This window comes from Panthera onca, chromosome C1, assembly GCF_046562875.1.
Source record: "Panthera onca isolate mPanOnc1 chromosome C1, mPanOnc1 haplotype 2, whole genome shotgun sequence".
Taxonomy (NCBI): domain Eukaryota; kingdom Metazoa; phylum Chordata; class Mammalia; order Carnivora; family Felidae; genus Panthera; species Panthera onca.
This window is the reverse complement of record NC_138346.1, coordinates 180,360,993-180,377,115: the sequence shown is the minus strand read 5'-3', so window position 1 is coordinate 180,377,115 and position 16,123 is coordinate 180,360,993. Positions and strand designations below refer to the sequence as shown.

Genomic DNA, 16,123 nt, shown 5'->3' with positions numbered 1-16,123 from the left:
GGGGGGGGAAGGTGAGAAGGTGATTCTACACAGAGGTAAGGGCATACAATCAACAGAAAGCTCAGTTACATTTGAAAAGAACAGTAAGGAGTTCTGAATGGTGACAGGAATTGGAAGTAAGATTTTGAAGTTTTGTAGAAGATAACTTAAGAAAGGATTCATATGCCATGGTAAAAGTAAAGAAAATGAGAATGGAAAAAGGGAACAGATTCAAGAGTTATTAACATAGCATTAGGTCCAGGTGATAATTTGTGAAGAGGGGAAAATAGGATGGAAAGTAGAAGGCTACTTAGGAAATAATTTTAATGAGCCCAGCAGAGGACCTGAACACTAGAAATGGCAGAAAAGAAGAATATGGTCTGAATAAACATTTGTAAGATAGATTTTCAGGACTTATTAAGTAGATGAGGGGGCAAGAGAAGTCTAGCTAGAAATACGAAAATAAACACACAAAAAAATCTTCAAGCATCAAGGTTGGGGCTATAGCCTTAATGGGTATGAAAATTGGATTAAGAAATCAACATTCACTGAATGCCTACTTTGAGAACACATTATGCTAATAATCCTTGTGAGCCACATAGTATCATTCCAGTTTGCAAATAAGGAAATCTAGTGTGAGCCACATAGTATCATTCAAGTTTGCACGTGAGGAAACCTAGTATGAAGGTTAATTGTATGTGTCAATTTGGCTAGGCTAGTCCAGTTGTTTGGTCAAACACTCTTCTAGATGTTACTGTAAAGGTATTTTTTAATGTGATTAATATTTATATCAGTACACTTTGAGTATAGTAATGTGGGTGGGCCTCATCCAATCAGTTGAAGGTCTTAAGAAAAAAGACCGAAGCCTCCTGAAGAAGAAGGTATTGTCTCCAGAAAGCCATTAGATTCAGCAGCAACATCAACTCTCCCCTGCTGGCCTGCCCTACAGATTTAGGACTTGCCAGCATCCACAATTGCATAAGCCAATTCCATAAAATTAGTCAATCATTCAGTGTATGTGAATGTGTGTGTGTCTATCCTGTTGGTCCTGTTTCTCTGGAGAACCCTAATATACCTAGTCTCAGAAAGATTATTTGTCCAAGCTTTTATTTACTTTTTTTAAGTAGGCCTCACATGCCCAATGTGGAGTCCAAGGTGGGGCTTGAACTCACCACCCTGAGATCAAGACCTGAGCTGAGATCAAGAGTGGGATACTGGGGTGCCTGGGTGGCTTAGTTTGTTAAGCGTCCACTTCGGCTTAGGTCATGATCTCACAACTCATGAGTTCGAGCCCTGTGTAGGGCTCTGTGCTGACAGCTTGGAGCCTGGAGCCTAATTCAGATTCTGTGTCTCCCTCTCTCTGTGCCCCTCCCCTGCTCGTGCTCTGTCTCTCTCTCTCAAAAATAAACATTAAAAAAAAAAAAAAGAGAGAGAGAGAGTTGGACGCTTAACCAACTGAGCAATCCAGGCGCCCCAACTTGTCCAAGGTTTTAAACGGCAGAGCCCAGACTTAAACACAGGTCTATCTCACTCGAAGCTCCATGCTCTTTCACAGTATCATGCTCCTTTCCATATGTCCTGGTTTGCTCAGGACAGTCTTGATTTACAATCTGTTGTCCCAGCATCCCATCCAGTTTACCATTTGTCTCAGATTTTGCATTTTCTTAAATGAACTATTATTATTAGTGGCAGTATTAAAATAAAACAAGATGAGGGGCACCTGGGTGGCTCAGTCAGTTAAGCCTCCAACTTCAGCTCAGGTTATGATCTTGCAGTTTGTGAGTTTGAGCCACGCATCAGGCTCCATGCTCACAGTGCAAAGACTGGTTGGGATTCTCTCTCTCTCCCTCTCTCTCTGTCCCTCCCCAACTCGTGCTATCTCTGTTTCTGTCAAAATAAACTTAAAAAAAAATAAAAACAAACAAAAAAATAAACGAAGATGGATTTAGTACACCTCTACTGTATACATCTAACTTCTGGCCAAGCTATCAACTAACTAGTAGAGGGTAAGTGCTTTATCCACTTCTTCAAATGATGAAATCTGTAAGAGGACTAGTGATAATTCCATCTTTCTTTTCCCAATTCTTCGCAGATACAGTATCACTACCATCTTCTTTTCAAGAAACAGCATGCAGAAGACTCACTGAAAAGTATCCTCAGACACAAGCAACCTTAGAGGTTGCTAACTCCTTACACCCTTGTGGGATAGTGGTAGTATTTGACACTGGTACTCCTGATGGCTATTTGGTATGCCAGTCACTGCAGTGACACGTACAAAGACCTGCAACATGCCCCAGGCCACCCACCAGCTGGCTAAGTCAGTGGGAAAGTACAGGCTATGGACAAATGAAGTATATGCAAGGAGTCAACAATAGTCTGAATTTTATTATTTACTGTATGGTATATAACTCTAGAACTACTTATTTTGTTGTTTGGCAATTGTTTTTTATTATCCAAGAAGCCCTTTCAGAAACAATGAACTAAAAAGAAGAAATTCTATGTTTTTGTTTTTTTTTTATTTTTTTTTCAACGTTTTTTATTTAGTTTTGGGACAGAGAGAGACAGAGCATGAACGGGGGAGGGGCAGAGAGAGAGGGAGACACAGAATCGGAAACAGGCTCCAGGCTCCGAGCCATCAGCCCAGAGCCTGACGCGGGGCTCGAACTCACGGACCGCGAGATCATGACCTGGCTGAAGTCGGACGCTTAACCGACTGCGCCACCCAGGCGCCCCAGAAATTCTATGTTTAATACAAAATTAAATACTCAGTTTTCATTTCTCTGAAAAATGGATAGATAGGTAATTTGCATAAAATTTTTGAAGCTACTGCTATTTATCATGGAGCTCTAGTGACATCACTGTTAATGAGTTAGCTACAACTGTCCAAATTTACAAATGTTTTCATGTATCCACAGTTAAAATTTTAAGGATAAAAATGGTATTAGACACAAAAAAACAAAAAAAACTTATGTACACTCTCCTTGCAACCTGTCATCTGATTTTAAAGACTGGAATCATTGGAAAACTGACTTCATAAATGCAACCTAAGTGTCTCAGTACTGAATCTTTTTGAAAACAAGTCCTCTAGAAATTGGTTGTACATTGCTCAAAATCAATTGAGAATATTTAATCAAAAGTTGAAGTTCAATGAATAAAGTTCCAAAAACACTTCAGCTTTTGAAGCTTTTAGCAAATACCAATTATTATAAACCAAATCTGCCAAGACACTGAAACATACTCCTCAAAAATAAGGCAAGAACTAAACAAATTAAATGATGAGGGTTCAAAGAGTATGTAAGATTTAATTCTGAAATTCTATAATTATACTTTGTAATGAATTATAGGAGTTCCATCAAAAGATTCCTGCTATTTTTAACTGGATACATTTATAGTCTGTACTGGAATAAAATGAAATTATAGAAAGCCTACAATTTTGCACTAAATTTAGTGAAACATAAAATAATCATAAAGAGGGACAACTTCTATGACAAGATTTGTCTTATAAAAATATTTGTCAAAGAGAGTACCTTAATAGAGGCCTGTAATACCTCCTGTAAAAATATTGGGGCTAACAAATTCATAATTTTCAATAAGAAAAAAATGAGAATTAAGAATATACTTCATTTAGTAATTTTTTTCCCTGAACTAACCAGGTACATCACAACAAATAGAGTACATTAGCAATTAATATTACTGGTTACAGAGAATAAACTGTGAAGATTAACTACAGCAGACAATTTTATGAATAAATTTAAACTAGTTAAACTGCACTGGAAAATAATTACATTCTTCAGAAAGTATTAGTGACACAATATTAGAGACACTTACGGCTAAAAAATGATTTAAAAAATACCAAAAAAAAATTCTATTTGTGTTTTTTAATATTCTGACAATGTAAAACCTTAATTTTGTTATAACAAAGAACAAATGTACTTTAGTACATTTTGTTTTTGAAAATTGTCTCTGACTAGAACTCCTTTACTAATCTACCAATGTAATGAAATCATTTTGATGGCCAAAAAAAAATTAAGTATTTCAAAAAACTTACAGAATTCTAAATATTTATAAATGTCCCTTTCATTCTCAAAAATGTCCAGGTTGAATGAAAAATGGTATACTCACCCTACTTACAAGAGTAAAAAGTAAAAAGACAAGAGTAAAAATACTTTTCCAGAGGAAGCAAATGAAATACATTCCATCAATAATGAAGAGTTAATTTTTAAAGATAGTTCAGTTGAATTTTTAGTACCCAGAAAAAAAAAATCTCATATACAGAAATTCTGAGCTCCAAACTATACCTTATTAATCATCATGTTACAGACATCACATTGGTTACTACATAAACACATCTGAGAAGGCATTAGCTCACTAAAGTGTTCTAAAGTACACCCTGTGCTGATTAGTATACTAATACGATACAGCTAAATGAGAATGGAAAAAGCCATCCAAATTGCCAATTCATTCATCAAGCAAGAAGACCAATGAGCATTTTTGTTATGTCTCAGTAAAAAAAAAATTTTTGTTGAAATATGATCATCTTAGATCAAAAAGAATTCACACATACACAACACACACAATGAATGCAGACAGAAAAAAATTTGAAAGGCAGAGCTAAAATGGTAATAGTGATGGGACGCCTGGGTGGCTCAGTCTCCGACTTCAGCTCAGGCCAATGTTCTCACGGTCCGTGAGTTCGAGCCCCGCGTCGGGCTCTGTGCTGATGGCTCAGAGCCTGGAGCCTGCTTCAATTTCTGTGTCTCCCTCCCTCTCTGACCCTCCCCCGTTCATGCTCTGTCTCTGTCTCAAAAATAAATAAACATTAAAAAATAAATTAAAAAATTAAAAAAATGGTAATAGTCATTATCTCTGAAAAATGGGATCATAAATTATTTTTACATTCATCTTTGTACTACTATGTATTCTCTGAAAACATTTTTTATAATAAGCACATCCTACTTTTATAAGTAAAACAAAAAAGCCATTTTCAATTTGAGGAAAAACATAAAACTCCAAAATTCTGAAATCAGTATTCAAAATTGCATATGGGGGGTGCCTGGGTGGCTCAGGTGGTTTGAGCATCTGACTCTTGATTTGGGCTGAGGTCATGATCCCAGGGTCATGGGACTGAACCCCACACATGGGACTGAACCGTGCTGAGCATGGAGCCTATTTGAGATTCTCTCCCTGTATCCCCCTCCCCCACTCATGCTTTCTCTCTCTAAAATTAAAAAAAAAATGCATATGAATTTTTAGCATCTAAATTAATTTCTAAAGGAAAACTTTTAAACTACAGTTGTCAAGACAAAAATCTGATCTTTTAAAATGCTAACATTATTTAAAAGCAATTATTTATTAATTAGCTATATAATAAACTCTTATCAGTTGCCACAAAGTAAAATATTCATAAATGTAAGAATTCCTTCTCAAGAGTCAGTAGCTATTTATTACTACTCTGAAAAAATGTTAAGTGCTTATAATAGATGTTAGAAAGTAAATACAGTTTTGTAAAAAAATACTCAAGTTTTGGTATCAGATGGGCCTAGATTCAAAGTCCATTCCATTACTTTTTAGATGATCTTGAACAATTTACTTCACCTTTTTAAAAAGCCTGTCTCCTTATCTATAAAGTGCTAATAATGTCTATTTTTCATCGGTCTTATATGAATTAAATTAATTGAAATAAAAAGAGATGATTACTTCTTTCCTAATATCCTTTCTTCTCTTCTTTCTTTAGTAACAGCATCCCTAAGCTTTTTTTTTTCAATATATGAAATTTATTGTTAAATTGGTTTCCATACAATACCCAGTGCTCATCCCAAAAGGTGTCCTCCTCAATACCCATCACCCACTCACCCCTCCCTCCCACCCCCCATCAACCCTCAGTTTGTTCTCAGTTTTTAAGAGTCTCTTATGCTTTGGCTCTCTCTCCCACTCTAACCTCTTTTGTTTTTTTTTTTCTCCTTCCCCTCCCCCATGGGTTTCTGTTAAGTTTCTCAGGATCCACATAAGAGTGAACACATATGGTATCTGTCTTTCTCTGTATGGCTTATTTCACTTAGCATCACACTCTCCAGTTCCATCCACGTTGCTACAAAGGGCCATATTTCATTCTTTCTCATTGCCACGTAGTATTCCATTGTGTATATAAACCACAATTTCTTTATCCATTCATCAGTTGATGGACATTTAGGCTCTTTCCATAATTTGGCTATTGTTGAGAGTGTTGCTATACACATTGGGGTACAAGTGACCCTATGCATCAGCACTCCTGTATCCCTTGGGTAAATTCCTAGCAGTGCTATTGCAGGGTCATAGGGTAGGTCTATTTTTAATTTTTTGAGGAACCTCCACTCTGTTTTCCAGAGTGGCTACACCAATTTGCATTCCCACCAACAGTGCAAGAGGGTTCCCGTTTCACCACATCCTCTCCAGCATCTATAGTCTCACAGCATCCCTAAGCTTTACCTGGACATATGGACACCTAGCGAAAGCTACATTTCCCAGCCTCTCTTACAATCCCAATTCTCCCAATGGAATGAGGATGTAAATAATGTGTCCAACTCCAGGTTATATACCTACAGGGGAGGAGAATGCTTTCTACCTCCTAGTCCTTCTTCTAGCTGGCCAGAATGAAGATATGGTAGCAGAACATGGAACAGCGGTCCAGACTGAGATGGAAAACATGGCTGAGAATAAAAGAATGATAAGAGAAAAAGGGCGTAGATCCCTGACACTATCATGAAGATGCCGTATCAGCCCTATACCATTTACTCTACCTGGACAGTTACTTGAGGAAGATAAACTCTCTTGTTTAAGCACTATGATTTTGGCTTGAACCAACACCCTTAACTAATGCAACAAAGAAAAAAAAAAGATCTATTTTTATTAAGAAAAAAATCATTTAAAGTATAGTAAACTTTAGTAAGAAAAAAATTATTACAAAAGTATAGCATACTATACTATCCTAAGGCAGGTTGCATTATAATTCTCAATCATTTATTCTCCTCTTATAAAAGTATTAACATCCCTGCCTGCTGCCGTGTGACTTGTAGTGCCTCTCTATGGCAAGAACAGCCCTACTGCTGGCTTGGCCATTTGACTTACTTTGGCCAGTGAAATAGGAGAAACTTCCAGTTCCAAGTTAGAAGCCTTAAGAACTATTGTGTGTTTTCACCAACTCTTGCTCTTTTCTCTCTACCAAGAGAACCGTATGTCACAAATAGGGGGTGCTCTTTCACTCTGGATCCTAAAATGAAAAAGAATCGTAGTATAGAACCATAGATGATTACTAGGAGAACCTATAACATGAGCAATAATTAAACTTTTGCCATTGTAAGCTACTGATGTTTTTGGTTATTTCTTACTCAAAATAATTTTGCAAAAGTTAACATATAGATAATCTAACACCAAAGTATACCAGGTAGTAAAAGAAGAAGGAAGAAGGAAGAAGGAAGAAGGAAGAAGGAGAAGGAGGAGGAGGAGGAGGAGGAGGAGGAGGACCTGATTACTAGGGAAATCCATAGGTTAGTAAATAAATGTCAAGAATTGCTTCATATGGAATTTTTAGTTTCATCTCTGGGGGGTTACATGGGAGGTAGATGCTACATCATAGGACTTTTGAGAGACTGATTCTATAATACACAAAATGAACTGAAACTTTAAATAGTGTTAGGCTTATTATAAATGGTTATAGTACAATGTGGGGAAAAAAGGTAAAAACAGAGAAAGGATCTCTAAAACATAATTTTTATCTTTTTTCCATTAATCACAAGGTCATACAATAAAGAATAACCAGTGAATAAATTAATAAAATGAAGAGGGGAATGGGTATGAACATAAAGGAGTAACATAAAAACCTTTGTGATGGAACAGTTCTTTATCTTAATTACTTACTGTTAGCTACATGAATCCACACATGATAAAACTGCATATGCATAGTCCATCAACTGATGAATGGATAAAGAAATCGTGGTTTATATACACAATGGAATACTACGTGGCAATGAGAAAGAATGAAATATGGCCTTTTGTAGCAACGTGGATGGAACTGGAGAGTGTTATGCTAAGTGAAAGACAGATGCCATATGTTTTCACTCTTATGTGGATCCTGAGAAACTTAACAGAAGACCATGGGGGAAAGGAAGGAAAAAAAAAAAAAAAACGGTTAGAGAGGGAGGGAGCCAAAACATAAGAGACTCTTACAAACTGAGAACAAACTGAGCGTTGATGGGGAGTGGGAGGGAGGGGTGGGTGGGTGATGGGTATTGAGGAGGGCACCTGTTGGAATGAGCACTGGGTGTTGTATGGAAACCAATTTGACAATAAATTTCATATTTTAAAAAAAACTGCATATACATAGAACTACATACATACAAACATGCACAAAAATATCTATAAAACCAGGGCACCTGGGTGGCTCAGTCAGTAAAGCGTCCAACTTGGGCTCAGGTCATGATCTCGTGGTTTATGGGTTCAAGCCGCACATCAGGCTCTGTGCTGACAGCTCAAAGCCTGGAACCTGCTTCAGATTCTGTATCTCCCCCTCTCTCACCCCCTCCCATGCTCATGTTCTGTCTCTGTCTCTCAATAATAAACGTTAATTTTTTTTTAAATAATAAAAAAAAACTATATAACCAATGACATTTAATAAGGCCTGTGAATTGTGCCACAGTCAATTTCCTAGTTTTGCTATTGTACCATAGTTATATGAAGTATGACAATTAGGGACAACTGGGTAAAGGGTATATGGGACCTCTCTGTAGTACTTTTTTGCAATTTCCCATGATAAGGTGGTGTTGAAGACCACTGTGAAATAGAGAGGTGAAAATCCAGACAGAGAGCCTGTCTGTAAAGGCAAACAGATACAAAAATCTGGATAACAAAAAGGAGACAATGGAATAGTTTTTATTTTTCCAGAAAAACCACCCAAAATCTTTTTTGTTTTGCTCTCTCTAAAAATTTAAGAAAATGAGTAACAACTCATTACTAGTAGACATAAAAAGTAAGTGTTATATAATGCCACAATTTTCTGGGTAATTTGCCATACAAGTATTTTTAACATATTAACACACAAAAATTCAGCTACTTAGAATATAGCCATCTAATACTTCATTTTCAAGAGAATGGAGGAACCAGAAGGGGGAACTAGCCCTAACATTCTTTTAACTATTCCATCACAATCACAACAACCAACTTCTTTAATGTTGGAACAGCAACTCCAAAGGCCAAAGTAACAAATGAATACAACCAGAAGAGCCTATGCATTTATACACATTTATTTACTCAGTATGAATGGCTTTCAAGTTTGGAGACTAAAACCTTCTGACAGACTTGTAATGTCTAAAACAGACTTGTATATTTCACAATACAAAGGAAAACAGGATAAAGACAAGAATGAAAAAATAAAAGGTGTGATCAACAGCAATCCAAACTGACAAAGGAAACAGTAATCTGAAGCTGTCTGAAGAGTCCAGAGAACGTCAATAAAAATGAAACTTTAGAAAGGAAAACAACCCTGAAACTGAGTAGAGGTGGAGAAAAGCAAGTCATGTGAGCAGTCCTCACCTTTAAAGCCAGTGAGAAGGTGCTCAAAGAGACACAAGCAGCCATCTGAGCAGTTCCCTTAGAGAATCCACAGTATCAACCCTCTGCTCTGTGAGTCACAACTCATTTAATAATTTAACAAACATGTACTGGATGCCTTCTAGGGATACAGCAATAGGTTTATATGTCTGGGGTTACAAAAATCATACATGGCTCCTGCCCTCAAAACAGCTTACACTATAATAAAAGTTTCAGTGTTCCATTCTGCAAATGTGCTAACATCTCATGTTAGTCCCATAACAAACCATTATAAATTGGTAACATAACAGTAGTACTACAAGACTAGTATTGCAAAGAAAACTTTGAAAACCTAGACCTAAGAATATATTTGCTTTGGAGATGATCAGAACCAAAAGGTACTTTAAGTAGAGAAAAGGATTTCAAAAGATGACATACCTGTATGCTACTGAAAAACAATGGGTGTAAACAGACCGTAGCAGCAACTCAGACCAATAATGAACTAGTTTTATTAAATCCAGTTCAATCTGACCAAAAATCTAAGTGGCAGAGTGACAATGAATAGAAAGAGTAGCTTTGGTCTCTCACCAGAAGATAGTTAAGTCCTACACATGCCAGTATAGTTACCCCAAAATAAAGAGAAGTCACTGGGAGAAGCATTATCTTTAAGAGAAATAATATATGAATTTATAAACATTCAAATAAGGAAGAAATGAAACAAAATAACTATCTCCTGCATTTGTATACACTTTACCTTTTTTTTTTTTTTTTTTTTTTTTTTTTTTACCAAGAACATTCACAACCTCACCTCAGGCCCTTTTTCTACACTAACCCAGATGATCACATCAAGTCCCACGATATCAATACCACACTTACATTGATGACTATCAAATGGGTATCTTTAGTTCAAACCCCTTCTCTGAACTCCAAATTTACATAAACCATCTACTTTACATCGCCACTTGGGTATCTCCCAAACATCTGAAAGACTTGTATTTTTTTTTTCTCCAAAAACCCATTCCTATCCCCGGCACAAACCATCTAGATGCACAAGCCAAATACCTGAGTCTACCTGTCCCTCACTGTCTGTTTTTTTTTTTTTTAATTTTTTTTTTTTTTTTTTTCAACGTTTTTTATTTATTTTTGGGACAGAGAGAGACAGAGCATGAACGGGGGAGGGGCAGAGAGAGAGGGAGACACAGAATCGGAAACAGGCTCCAGGCTCCGAGCCATCGGCCCAGAGCCTGACGCGGGGCTCGAACTCACGGACCGCGAGATCGTGACCTGGCTGAAGTCGGAGGCTTAACCGACTGCGCCACCCAGGCGCCCCGCTCACTGTCTGTTTTCAATCCATCAGCAAGTCCTATCAACTCTAATTCCAAGATATACATTGAACTCATCCAACTCTCTCACATCTCAGTCCATATCTTGTCTTTACTACTACTACTACAAACTTTTTTTTAAAGTTTATTTATTTTTGAGAGAGAGAGCGGGGGAGCATCAGAGAGAGAGGGGGACAGAGGATCCGAAGCAGGCTCCACAATGACAGCAGAGAGCCCAATGCGGGGCTCAATCACGAACAGTGAGATCATGACCTGACCCAAAGTTGGACACTCAACCGACTGAGCCACCCAGGCACCCCTGTAACAAACTTTTATCCACCCTCTCAGCCTTTATTCTTGCCTCTCCATACAGAGTATACAGTGGTCATATAAAAATATAAATCAGGACATAATGTTACCCTGTTTAAACCCCCCAATGGCTTCTTATTTGACAAAAAAATAAAATCCAAACTTTTTGCCATGGCTTGGAATTGCTCCCAGTCTCTGCTCACCTCTCCAGCCTAATTTAGGGCCACTAACTTCACTCTGATATTTCAATTCTTCTAAAAGTACAAATTCTGTCTTAATTCACAGCTTTTGCATGCATCATTCTCTCTTCCTGAAAAGCATAGTTGGTATCTTCATTTACTTAGCTTAAATGTTACCCACTCTAAGATATTGTTGGATCATCATAAAGTAGGTCCTCTTCTCTTTTATTTTCTTCCTTAGCTTTGCTTGTTTCCTTCAGAGACCTTAGTACAACTTGTTTTAATTTTGTCTGTGGTTTTTTTTGTGTGTGGGTGGCCCTCACTATAAGATGAGCTCCATGACAGCAGAAGCCCATGCCTATCTTGTTCATCATATCCCCAATACCTAGCATGGTACCTACTTACAGAAGCACTGAATAAATATTAGTTGAATGAATGATTATTAATGAAATTCCTTCTTGCAGTAAATTCCCAAATACTGCTGGGAGTATAAATTCATTTATTCAAAATTTATTGACAACCTACTACTTACTAAAGACTGAGCTAGGCACAGTGATACACAGTCCCTTCTCTCAGAGAGTTTACTGTCTACAGTAGAGAAAGAAAAGGGTAAACAAGACATTTTTTCCTCAACCTCTTCTGAGAATGTTCCCTTCACCACCTGACATGAAATAATACTTGGTCCTTTCCTAAAGAAAAAGCTAGACACATCTTTTCTCTGAATGTTACTTTCAACCCTCTCTTTTAAATGAAACTCAACCTCTCACCTCCCTCTCAAATGGTCCATTTTTTATAACTGTCCTACCTCAGGGTCCAGAAATGGGATTAAAATGCTCTTTGATCATTTCTGCAGCTTGTCCACATTATACTACTCAACTTTTTGTTTCAAAAACAAAACAAAATAGAGGCACCTGGGTGGCTCAGTTAAGCATATGACTTCAACTCTGCTCATGATATCACAGTCCGTGCGTGGGTTTGAGCCTCACGTCGAGCTCTGTGCTGACAGCTCAGAGCCTGGAGCCTGGTTTGGATTCTGTGTCTCCCTCTCTCTGCCCCTCCCCCACTGGTGCTCGCTCTCTCTCTCTCTCTCTCTCTCTCTCTCAAAAATCAATAAAACATTTAAAAAATACATTAAAAACAGGAGCACCTGGGTGGCTCAGTAAGTTAAAAACCCACTTCGGCTCAGGTCATGATCTTGCGATTTGTGGGTTCGAGCCCTGTGTCAGGCTCTGTGTTGACAGCTCAGAACCTGGAGCCTGGAGCCTGCTTCGGATTCTGTGTCTCCCTCTCTCTCTCTGCCCCTCCACCTCTCACACTCTGTCTCTCTCTCTCTCTCTCAAAAATAAAAATGTACATTAAAAAACTTAAAAAAATAACTTAAAAACAAAATAAAGCTCTACTTTTTTTTCTATTTTATTTTATGTTTTTAAGTTATTACTTAAATTCTAGTTAGTTAAAAAGCTCTACTCTTTTGAACCTCTTACCTTTCAACAAAATTACTCTCTCCTCTTCCTTAACACTCGTATCTTTTAACCTGGTCTCTCTACCCCACGTAAGGCTTTGGTACCTGACTCATTGTCTTCCTCTTTACTCTAAACCTCATCAATGGATTATTTCACCATTGACTTAACCCATCCAACAACCTGGCTTCTTACTTCCCAGACCTCTTAACTCCAATGGTCTCTCCAAAACACAGTTATACATATATGTTATGGCCCAGTCACTCTCTTACTCCCATGGTAATAGCCTTCCCAGCCTTTCTACCTTTACCTGCACACACTTTTCCTCCTAAATCATTACTTTGAGTACCTTGTTCTCCAAACATAACCTCTTCTTTCAAGTTATCATCTTTTGCCTCTATAACACGGACCCTTTCACTTGGACTCTAAACCATCAGACCCCTTCTTTGTTGTACTTTCCTCCTCATTCAGTTTAGATACGGTGTATCATTTTGATAATATTCTTGCTAATATCTTGAATTCTCTTGCTCCTCTTGTCTTTTGGTCACACCAACATAGCAAAATCCCAAACCTGATGAATTCAACTACCCCCTTTTCTTTGAGGTTGCAGCTGAGAAAGTCACTCAACAGGACAGACTGGAATTCACGATAACTACATTGGTTTTCTAGAGCTGCCATAAAAAAGTACCACAAACTGAGTGGCTAAGGACAACATTAATTTACTGACCATCTGGAAGCCAGAAGTCCAAAATCAAGGTGTTGGCAGTGCCAATCTCCCTCTGAAGGCACTAGGAAAGGACCTGTTCCAGGTCCCTAATTTTGGTAGTTTTGTGGCTTATGGCAACATAACTCCAATCTTCTTATGGCATTCTTCCTGTGTGTATGCCTGTGCCCAAATTTCTGCTTTTGATGAAGACATCAGTTATATTGGATTAGTTGCCCACCCTACTCCAGTATGACCTCATCTCAACTAATTACATCTATAATGACTCTAATTCCAGGTAAAGTCACATTCTAGGACTTCAACCTATGAATTTGAGTGAGGAGAGACACAATTCAACACATAACAACCAGTAATCTCAATTCTTTCTGACAAACCTACTCTTCAACCCATTCTCTACAGCAACTATTTTGGGAACAAATGTGAACTTTAGTCAATCCAATCAGACAAAATCTCAGTTCTTTCATGGGAACTATCATAGAAGAGATTCTCTCTTCCACTGCACTAGGAGTTACAAAGACCACATGCCTGCAGGTTTACAAACATCTTAGTGCTACCATGGGAAAACCTGTCTGAGACTGGAGCCAAGATATGAAGGAAAAACTGAAGAGTGACATCACTGAGACCCTAACACATCTGAAGACAGCTCTACTCCCAGGCCTATCAACTACATAAACTAACATATTCCCTTTCCATTTAAGAACTGGCGTTTCCTATCACTTGCGTAAAAGGGTTCTGATGTAAGAACAGATAAAACTGGCTAATAAAGTAAACTTTATATACTTCTTGACTGGTTTTCAGAATAACACAGATCGAAGAATAAAACGTTATTCTTTACTATTTCAATTATTTTCATACTATAGACCTAACATTTTTAAAAAATCCACACAGGGGTGCTTGGGTGGCTCAGTCAGTTAAGTGTCAGACTCCTGATTGCAGCTCAGGTCATGATCTTACAGGTTTGTGAGTTCAAGCCCCCAATTCACACTGACAGTGCAGAGTCCACTTGGGATTCTCCCTCTCTCCCTCTCTCTCTGCCCCTCCCCCACTCAGGTTCCCTCTTTCAAAAATGATAAAATAAACTTTAAAAAATCCATATAACCTTACTTCATTTGTCTCAAGTATAATTTGGAATAAACACCATTTCTTAAATAAGCTTCTTAAAGTAAACTAAGAAAACATGCATGCTCACATGTTTATTAGTTGTTTATTTCAAAAACAGCAAAGAACTTGTTAAAAAGAATTTTCAGCTTGGAGGGAAGATGGCGGCGTAGGAGGACGCTGGGCTCACCGCGCGTCCTGCTGATCACTTAGATTCCACCTACACCTGCCTAAATAACCCAGAAAAATGCCAGAGGATTAGCAGAACGGAGTCTCCGGAGCCAAGTCCAGATGAGAGGCCCACGGAAGAGGGTAGGAAGGGCGGCGAGGCGGTGCGCGCTCCACGGACTGGCGGGAGGGAGCCGGGGCGGAGGGGCGGCCCACCGGCCAAGCAGAGCCCCCGAGTCTGGCAGGCAAAAGCGGAGGGGCCTGACGGACTGTGTTCCGACAGCAAGCGCGACTTAGCGTCTGAGAGGTCATAAGTTAACAGCTCTGCTAAGAAAGCGGAAAGGCTGGAGGACAAAGGGAAGGAGAGCTGCTGAGCCCCCGGACGACAGAGCTCAGTTTGGTGGGGAACAAAGGCGCTCGCCAGCGCCATCTCCCCCGCCCATCCCCCAGCCAAAATCCCAAAGAGAACCAGTTCCTGCCAGGGAACTTGCTCGCTCCGAACACCCAACTCTGTGCTTCTGCGGAGCCAAACCTCCGGCAGCGGATCTGACTCCCTCCCGCTGCCACAGGGCCCCTCCTGAAGTGGATCACCTAAGGAGAAGCACCACAAGCCTGGCAGTGTGCAAGTAGCCCAGACGGGCCACGCCACCCCACAGTGAATCCTGCCCCTAGGAGAGGGGAAGAGAAGGCACACACCAGTCTGACTGTGGCCCCAGCGGTGGGCTGGGGGCAGACATCAGGTCGGACTGAGGCCCCGCCCACCAACTCCAGTTATACACCACAGCACAGGGGAAGTGCCCTGCAGGTCCTCACCACTCCAGGGACTAGCCAAAATGACCAAACGGAAGAATTCCCCTCAGAAGAATCTCCAGGAAATAACAACAGCTAATGAACTGATCAAAAAGGATTTAAATAATATAACAGAAAGTGAATTTAGAATAACAGTCATAAAATTAATCGCTGGGCTTGAAAACAGTATAGAGGACAGCAGAGAATCTCTTGCTACAGAGATCAAGGGACTAAGGAACAGTCACGAGGAGCTGAAAAGCGCTTTAAACGAAATGCAAAACAAAATGGAAACGACGACAGCTCGGATTGAAGAGGCAGAGGAGAGAATAGGTGAACTAAAAGATAAAGTTATGGAAAAAGAGGAAGCTGAGAGAAAGAGAGATAAAAAAAATCCAGGAGTATGAGGGAAAAATTAGGGAACTAAGTGATACACTAAAAAGAAATAATATATGCATAATTGGTATCCCAGAGGAGGAAGAGAGAGGGAAAGGTGCTGAAGGGGTACTTGAAGAAATTATAGCTGAGAACTTCCCT

The 16,123-nt window shown here is 38.9% G+C and overlaps 1 protein-coding gene across 3 annotated transcripts in view; it reads right to left on the bottom strand.

Moving 5' to 3' along the window:
- The window catches only part of EPS15 (epidermal growth factor receptor pathway substrate 15), a 155,813-nt gene that overhangs the window by 115,481 nt on the left and 24,209 nt on the right, over nucleotides 1-16,123 (bottom strand). The window lies entirely within an intron of this gene.